Source organism: Tarenaya hassleriana, unplaced genomic scaffold, assembly GCF_000463585.1.
Source record: "Tarenaya hassleriana unplaced genomic scaffold, ASM46358v1 Cleome35, whole genome shotgun sequence".
Classification (NCBI taxonomy): Eukaryota; Viridiplantae; Streptophyta; class Magnoliopsida; order Brassicales; family Cleomaceae; genus Tarenaya; species Tarenaya hassleriana.
This window is the reverse complement of record NW_010966617.1, coordinates 383843-392856: the sequence shown is the minus strand read 5'-3', so window position 1 is coordinate 392856 and position 9014 is coordinate 383843.

Genomic DNA, 9014 nt, shown 5'->3' with positions numbered 1-9014 from the left:
TTGCATTTGTTTGGTTCTTGTAGGAGAAGTTTGGGTGGTTCCTTAACCCGGGATGGTATAGGTTGGAGGGGTGGTTGTATTGGTTTGGACCAACATAGTTGGCTTCCTCCGCTTCTTGATTGATGAGATACATTCCCGGTTGGATTTGTGCTGAACTTGGCTCCTCTATAGCTGCTACTTGCTTACTGTTTGCAAGTTGTATCTGTATCTCAGCAAGTTCAGATAACATTGCCTTGAGTGCTGCTCTTTCTCCCGCATCTCCCTTTGTTGAGCCCCTCCTACTGAACTCATTTGATGTATGGCCTCGTCCTTTGGCCAACTTTGCAATTGTTGCTTCTAGCTCTTGAAAAGGGATGTCATACATGTCACCCCCACATGCCGCATCGATCCATGATCGAGTGTCATCCTTTAATCCATGAATGAAGATAGATAGGAGGTAATCTCGTTCCATTCCATGGTGAGGGCACATCCTTTGGTATTCTTTAAATCGTTCCCATGCATCATGAAGATTCTCCCCATCCTCTTGTATAAAAGCATTGATCCGATTCCTTGCGTATTGAGTTTTGGTGGGTGAATAGTATTGCATAAGGAACTGCTCCCCCATCTCGTCCCAAGATGAAATGGAGTTTGGCTCAAGAGTGTATAGTCAATCTCTTGCTCTCTCCATGAGTGAGTATGGGAAAGCCTCAAGGAGCACATCTTCCGTGGTGATTCCCGGCCCTTTCTTTATCGCCTTACAATTCATCTTGAAATTGGTAAGGTGAGCATTTGGATCCTCATTGGGCCTACCCCGGAAACTCATGTTGTTGAGCATTTGGATGCATTGTGGTTGGAGTTCAAAGTCCTCCAACGGCTCCTTGTTAATGCAAGAGAGTAGTTGAGTGTGCTTCGGTTGTGTGTACGTTCGAAGCGTTCTAGGGGCCGCTTGGGCTGGTGGTTCCCTTCGAGCATTGTTCTCTCTCAACAAATCTTCGGCCATTTTCCACTGTCTTTGTTGCTTCCGAGTAAAACGTACAGTCCTCTCAATTTCTGAATCAAATAGAAGTTGATCCTTGTCGGTTGTGCTTCTTGTCATACACCGAGAGATCTACACGCAGAGAAAAGTGAAAAGAAAACTAGCCAAAGGTGAGAAAAGATCGTAACACTAAGAGATCCCAAGTAGAAACCCAAGCAATGATGACCTAGCAAAAACTTAGACTAACACGAAAAACGCCTAGTCCCCGGCAACGGCGCCAAAAACTTGATGCGCACGCACCGAGTTCTAAATTTGTAACCCGATTCGTACCACTATCCGCAAGTATACGGTAGTTGTAGTACCGGGGTCGATCACGAGGACTAGGTTGTGTTAATCCATTCTTAAACTAGATCAAAGATGATGGAAAATATTGATTGCAAGGTGTTTGGGAAAATGTAAATATGAAATGAGGGTCAAATGAGCAAACGAAACTTGTGTGATGAAAACGATTGGACACGAATGTTGTGAGTTCGGGGTCCATTAACAACCCCTATCATAAATCCTAAACAAGTCAAACCATCTCTCAATGTGAATGCTTTGTTCATTTGATGTCTAGGTCAAAACACCATTCCCATATGTCTATGATCAATGTTGTTCTAAGATCATTCAATCAAGGTTTTGCCAAGATCACAAGCATGAAGGATAAGATATCAAACCAATAGAAACAACTAAAAGAGTACCATAGATTGAAAACCCAACATCCATACACAAAAGGGGGACCCCTCCCCCACAACTAGGGTTCTACTCCATACTCAAAGGAAGAAAACAAGAAGAAACAAAAGAGAACATGATAGAGAAGAGAAAGGAATGCTTAGATTGGTCTTCAATGGTGATGATCACTTCTCTTCTTCTCCAAATCTCCCAAGCTCCAAGTTTTTCCCCAAGTGTTTTTCTCTTCAAATGGCCAAAAGATCCCTTTTTTCTTTCCCTCTTTCCTCTTTTGTTCAGCAAACCCTAGGGCTTTCTTCTTTCTCACTAATGGGCTTGGAAATGACCCAAAACAACAAATGAATTTCGTCAGACAGAAATGGGCGGTCTCTTTGTGTTTCAGGGCGGGAGCTCGAATATGCTTCACATTTTCGGGCGGTCGGCAGAACTTATGGGCGGCCCTCCTGAATTTTCTGTTAAATCTCGAGGCTTCTATCACTTTAGGGCGGCCAGATCTCTTTATAGGGTGGTAGCCTGTTTTTGCTCTTGTTCCACATTTCGCGTTTTCGTCTGATTTTTTTCGTTGTTTTCTCCCGGAGACTTCACTGCACCACCTGATCCTGAAATGGACAAAACAAGGACCTACTCTACCCCTAGACGACTCATATGCACATGATTCTGATGATAAAGATCCCAATCACTCATAAAATTCTCAAGTAAAGATGATATGATCAATAAATACTCGTGTATACATCATTTTCATATTAATCCAATAGAAAATCTTTTTCTTTTAAAATACCTTTTCAATATCAATATTAATATTAATAGTAATTGGAAAGATTTTTTATTGGATTCATATGAAAATGATGTATACAAAAAGTAATTATACTTTGAAACCACATACTCTAATACCAATCATGAAAATGCACGTGGGACGATGCGTAGGATTGAAGCAACCGCGATGTCATATATATATATATATATATATATATATGCTCTCTCATGCATTTGTTTTTTTTTGTTAACGGTAAATCTTATAAACACTCACGCATATATATACACTGACATATGATCCATTTATATATCCACAAAAACAAATGCACTATGGAACATGTATCTATATGTACGTGCAAATCATTAGCATGCATGTGCATGCTTATGCATTGTGGTACCCCAAAAGAAATTACGAGACTTTTGTTTCTCAACGAATTAAGAAACCTTTTTGTTACTAACTAAATATTTACACATCAATTTCCATGTATATTATATGGTTTCCTTAGGGGTGGCCATTTCGGTTATTAACCAAATAACCGAATCGAATCAAACCGAATAAGATATAACCGTATTCGAACCGAACCCGACATTAAAACCGAACGATTATGATTCTCTTATACCCGAAAAACCCGAACCGAACCGAATAAAAAATAACCGAAAAAACCGAGAGATAACTGACAATTTCTTTGGAAAATTGAACTTTTTACCGAAACCGAACTGAATCCGAACCGAACCGAAGTTTATATAAAAATCAAATGGTTATATTTTTTCTATAACCAAAATAATCGAACCCGAATATAACCGAACCGAAATCCGAATTGATCACCCCTAGTTTTCCTGCCGCGAGTCAATTCTCTTAATTTCGAGTTTACTTATTATGTGCATATATATACACACAACTAATTCTATATGTGAATGTTTTATATATTACGCCTAAAAAATAGATTATTTAATTTATTGGATCTACAAAAGGAAGTTCTATGTTTATTTATATTGAAAATTTGGGAAAACTTTAAACCAAAAAAAAAAAATTGGGAAAACTAATAAGGAGGAAAACATGTTGCATGCGCACACATTTAAAAGTGGTGCTGTTAACCGTCCCCACCAAGACTCCCTCGCATGAAAAGGAATATAAAAAGGATAACATATTTAAGCTACCATTATATATATATACATATATATATTGGTATATCATAATGGAATAAAGATCTATAAAACGATAAGAGAATTCATGTTATAAAAAATATAAGATACGTATAATGTATATATATAGAGGAGAGTAGGGTTCTATGGTGATAATGGGAGTGATAATGATGGCTTCTTTCTCCGATGCCATTTTAGTAGATTTTCATTCAAAGACGAAAGCAACAGTGGAATTCAATTTCACTTTCGCCCCCAAGGCAAGGAGTATATTATTATACGGTATGTCCATATATCACTATGTGATTAATACAATTTTCCAAGGAAAGGAATGTATTTTGACAGTAGAATTCAATTTCACGTATTAGTTATGATTACTTCATATCGTCTTTCTACACGCGAATTCGATTTTTATATATTTTTTATATAGTATCATAATTTTCTTGTTTATAGTTCTAATTAGTGGTGGACGTTTCGGCATTCAGTTCGGATTCAATTCGAGAATTGTCCGATTCGGTTTTTTCGATTTTATAAAACTATGTATCAATCAGTTATTATATCACATTTGGTTTGGTTTGGGTTCGATTTCTATTAAGAAAAAAATTTCAGAATTTTTTTGGAGGATTTTTAAATTCGGTTTAGTTCGATTCAATTTCGGGTAATTCGATTCTCTAAAAAAATATCATTCATAAATTTTGGACGATTTGATTCGAAAACGATACCGAGTTTTTCGGTTCGATACGAAATAACCGTACCGACACGTCCACCCAAATTCTAATATGCCAAACCCGGAACAATAACTATTTGATGAATATAGAAAGCAAATTTTGTGGCAAAAAAGAAAACAAAAGAGAGCATGTTATTTCTCAGTGTGTGGAAAAGGAAATGGTCAATGGACTTCATATATAGAAATAGAAAGCTAAAGCTAGAGAGGAACCAATAGGAAAATCTAGATTTTGGAGAAACACAATATTATGTTAAATATTGTGAATCATATTTATTTCTGTTATATCTATTTTTTTTTTTGTTAATTTTCCTATAAATATGTGAGTTATTTTCATTGTAATGGAACAAGAAGAAGAAGAGATGTAGCAATAAAAGTAATTCTGTTCCTTTCTATTTGTCTTATTTTATTTCCGCATTTTTATTTTTCTACAATTATATCATTATTTTCTTAGTTTGACCAAAATCTTATAACAACCACCAACGAAATATTTGTTCATATTATGTTCATATGTCACCACATATATAGTGAATCGGTCTTTTTTGAATTACTGCAACAAATTATCAATGGATAATATGTCCATTATATTATACAAACGCCTGCAATTACAAATCGCATGTGACATATATACATGTTGTTTTAATACTAGTACATATATATATGCACCTATAATATTTATGAAATCTAAAGCCCATTAAAATCATATATCTCGACCCAAAAAAAAAATCTAAAAATCCTCAATAACTAACATTTTTCGATCGTAGCTATTATTTTAAAAGTATGCGACAGATATTAGTAGTTTGGATAATGTAATTCTACAAACTAACTTAATTTGTGTCGTACCATCTATATAAGATTTTATATATGGTTTACAAAAAAAAATGTATATGGTGTAACCATTTAAAAGAAAAAATATATATTTTTAATGCGGTAAAGAAATTGGTGAATAACCATATCAGAATTTAGTATTGGTTATAAACTCTGTGTTGGTAAAATCCAAAATATTACAAAGCAAAAATAAATTCACTTACATAAAAAAAATTCACAGAAAATGTTTTACACAAACAAGGTAAAAGTATAATTGGGGACGAAATGATGAATGATGAAAGTTATAGAGGGAACATGAAAGGCTTTTAATTAAAGAATAAAATTGCAAGGATTTGATGATTTAGTGTTTGTGTTTGTTTTTTACTTTTTGTTACCGAAATTTCTTACAGAGACAGTGAATTTGTCCTCACTTTGTTGGTCAACCTCTTTTTACCCCTTTCAAGCTTTGATTCTATGTTTTTTTACTGTGCCTTTTCAGTTTCCACTCTTCTCTTTCACTCTCTCGTTTTATTTTATTTTTTCCTTCCTTTTTTGGAAAAAAAAAACACAAACTTATAATGTTTTCAGTACGTTCCTTCCCCATAAAGGTATAATGGCTATACAGAAGTTAATGTATCATATTTAATTAACCCTCCGTATATATGAAACGAAATACATTATCAAATCATGACCTCGTGAGGCCAGTTACCTTTATATATTTAATTAACCCTCCGTAGATTCATTTTTTGCGAGAGTGAAAACGTAAGAGGAAAAACTCGAATAATCGAATGCTCGAAGTGCATATATATATATATATATATATATGTCTATGTATACTTATATATATAGGCATATACACGTATATATATATATGTATATATAGAGAGAGAAGGAATAAAGAGGTAAGAGAGAGGAAAAGCCGAGAAGACTGTGCGTGCGTTTGTGAAAAGTGATTGGAAACACCTGCAATTGCTATCTGACTTTTGAGGCAGTCATATCTCCTAAACCCTAAAATCGATTAAATTTTTTAATGCAAATTTACAAAAAAAAATAATATTTTTTTCAATTTTTTACTTATAAATAAATATATTTAACATGGTTCCATTCCATCCACATGTAACAAAATACTAAATGATAGGAAAATGTTACTAAACAACTAGAATGGTTTGCCGGCCGTTGGATTTACAAAAGATAAAATCAGCGCTGCATAGTAATATACATTTCATTAAAAAAAAGTTATGAAAGATTATAATGATATTAGAGCAATATATCTTTCAATAAATGATACAAAAAATATTTATATGTCGCTATAATATTTTTTTGTTTTTTATTCAATTTATACGATATATATACATTCCACAGACTTTGATGGAGAAAGCGAAAGATTTCTAAAGTTGATTATAAAGAGGTGATCCGACTTCATATCACATGGACTCTTATTCTTTAGTAATGTAGCGATACATGAGCGTTTTAAATTAATTTCAATACAGTGTTAAACATATAGCAAACTTTCCTGCAAAAAAAAAAAGAAGAGTTATAATATATATATATATATATATGTGTGTGTGTGTATGTGTGTGTGTGTAATATTTTTTATATTAGTTTATGAATGGGATGGCCACGGGGAAAAACAAAAAGAGAGAAAAAAGATGAGGAGTATGTTCCAAGACAGTATGATGAATGGGATGGCCATGGGGGAGCAACAACTATATCTATATTATATATATATATATATTATGTATATGTAATATTTTTCATAATAAAATCGGTATTGAACCGAAACATAACCCAAACAAAACGAAATTTGATATGTAAATCGAATCGATATAGTTTTACTGAAATTAGGATATCCGAATCTGAAATAATTTAATCAAATCCAGAATATAATCTTAAACTAACTAAAGCATGATATAAAAGTCGGATTGATATAATTTTTTTAATCAAAATAACCTAATTAATTAAACCTTCAGCAGCATCATACTCCAGGCCTGCTTATTATTCTGTTCTTTCTATGGGGTTTTTTTTTATTGACATTTCTTTTCTTTACAATATGATTATATAAATATTTCTAATGCTCCCTACTATCGGTCAAACTTTACGCCAAAGTTGGTTAATTGAACAGTTTATATAATCATTTTGCTATATAATTTAACAGTTTATATAATCCATGTTTTGCATGTAAAAGAATTTTGTTTTTAATCGCGACTTAACTTATAAGTTGAGGAAGTTTGGAATACTCTTCTTCTCCTTTCGCTAGAAAAAAAAAGCGTGGAATTAATACTTTAATTCATTCATTTAGGGAAATACGAATTACAATACAACTTTAGGTTATCATTATATACGCAAATACACCCCATGCACGTACGTAGACATACAAATAATTAACTCCAATGAAATCAGAAATTGCTACTCCCGTGTGTAGATATGTGTGTGTGTGTATATATATACAAAATCCAAATAAAACCGTTCATAGATTTATATTATTTTAATACACATCACGTTAAAGAATTGTTAGAAGTAAGTAAAATGGAGTAATTTTTTGAAACTTCCAAAGAACCGGTTATTATAATTAATATTATTATGATTATTATTATATTGGTTGTTGTTTATTGGAAAAGTGAAAAGAAGAAAAGGTAAAGGACTTCTGTATTAAGCTTAAGACTAAGGCCATGATGATAAAGTTAAGCCTTTTTTTTTTTTGTTCTTTGGTCGGGCCGACAATCTGTGTGTTTTGTGTTCAATGTGTGTTTTCTTCAGTAACTTTTTAAAAAATATATATATATTTTTATCGGTCTTAGTGAATCTTTCAATCTCTCACATATACTAAAAGGGACTGTAATTTATATGAGATCTTGAACCGATCTCATTATTCAATAAAAAAAATTCGAATTTTATTTATATATCTTCTTACTCTTCTTGATAGCTACATCCATCGGTTGAGCATTCCGTAAGCTGAAAGCAAAGTTATAACTTGCTGTGGCATTCCAAGTTTATACACTACGCACATACATATATATATATATATATATATATGTAGAGGATTTGCCCTCCGATTCACCTCATCGTCTCTCCGAGTCACTCGTGTGAGCAAGAAACGAAAGAGAGATGCGAGACAGCGATGTACGAGTTCGGTACCGAGCTCTAACGCTCGGTGCCTACGTCTCGGGAAGAGAAAACCGCTATTTGCTAGGTACAACCGCCGGAGTTCCGATCGAAATCGGCACCGACACACGGAGACGAGAGATCGCCACCGCAAGAGAGAGAAACCGAAAAACGCGAACACCGTCTGAAGAAAGGAGAAAAGAACAAACCCTAGGGCTTATACTCTCGCCCTTACACTTTTACCATAACACCCCTCAAACCCTCTGCTTCGGTCCGAGGCTTCGAAAGCCTCCGATTCTCCCAGCGGGTTTTGACGAAGACCTGGCTTCTACAAATCTCCACTTTCTTCTATAAAACCTGCAAGAAAGAAACCACACACGAAGCAAACACGCCAAACATCCCTAACACGCTAAGTTCCCCGTTACTTCCATTTTTAACTCCACCTCCCGGCATGATCCAAGGCGCATTGGAACACCGTTATTAGAGGAGTTCTTACCGAGCGTGTCATAAACACGTCTCAGCGTGACACGACGCACCTAACCTACCCAAGCGAGTGTCCCCCGACGTCTCCGCTTCCGAAGGCTACCTAAGACCTAGACTAGTATGACTCCCTAGACCGTCTAAGTGACCCCCTCCGGTGAAGTCTATACCTCACCAATGGCCCCCCCGAGGGTCACGCCCCGACATCTACCCGTCCCTCGAGTCTACCCCGACTGCCCCGAGACTAACCTTGAGTCATACTAACACACCTAACTCTTGATCCCCGTAAAGATCAAGCGACCTATGACCTCTACCCCGGACCCC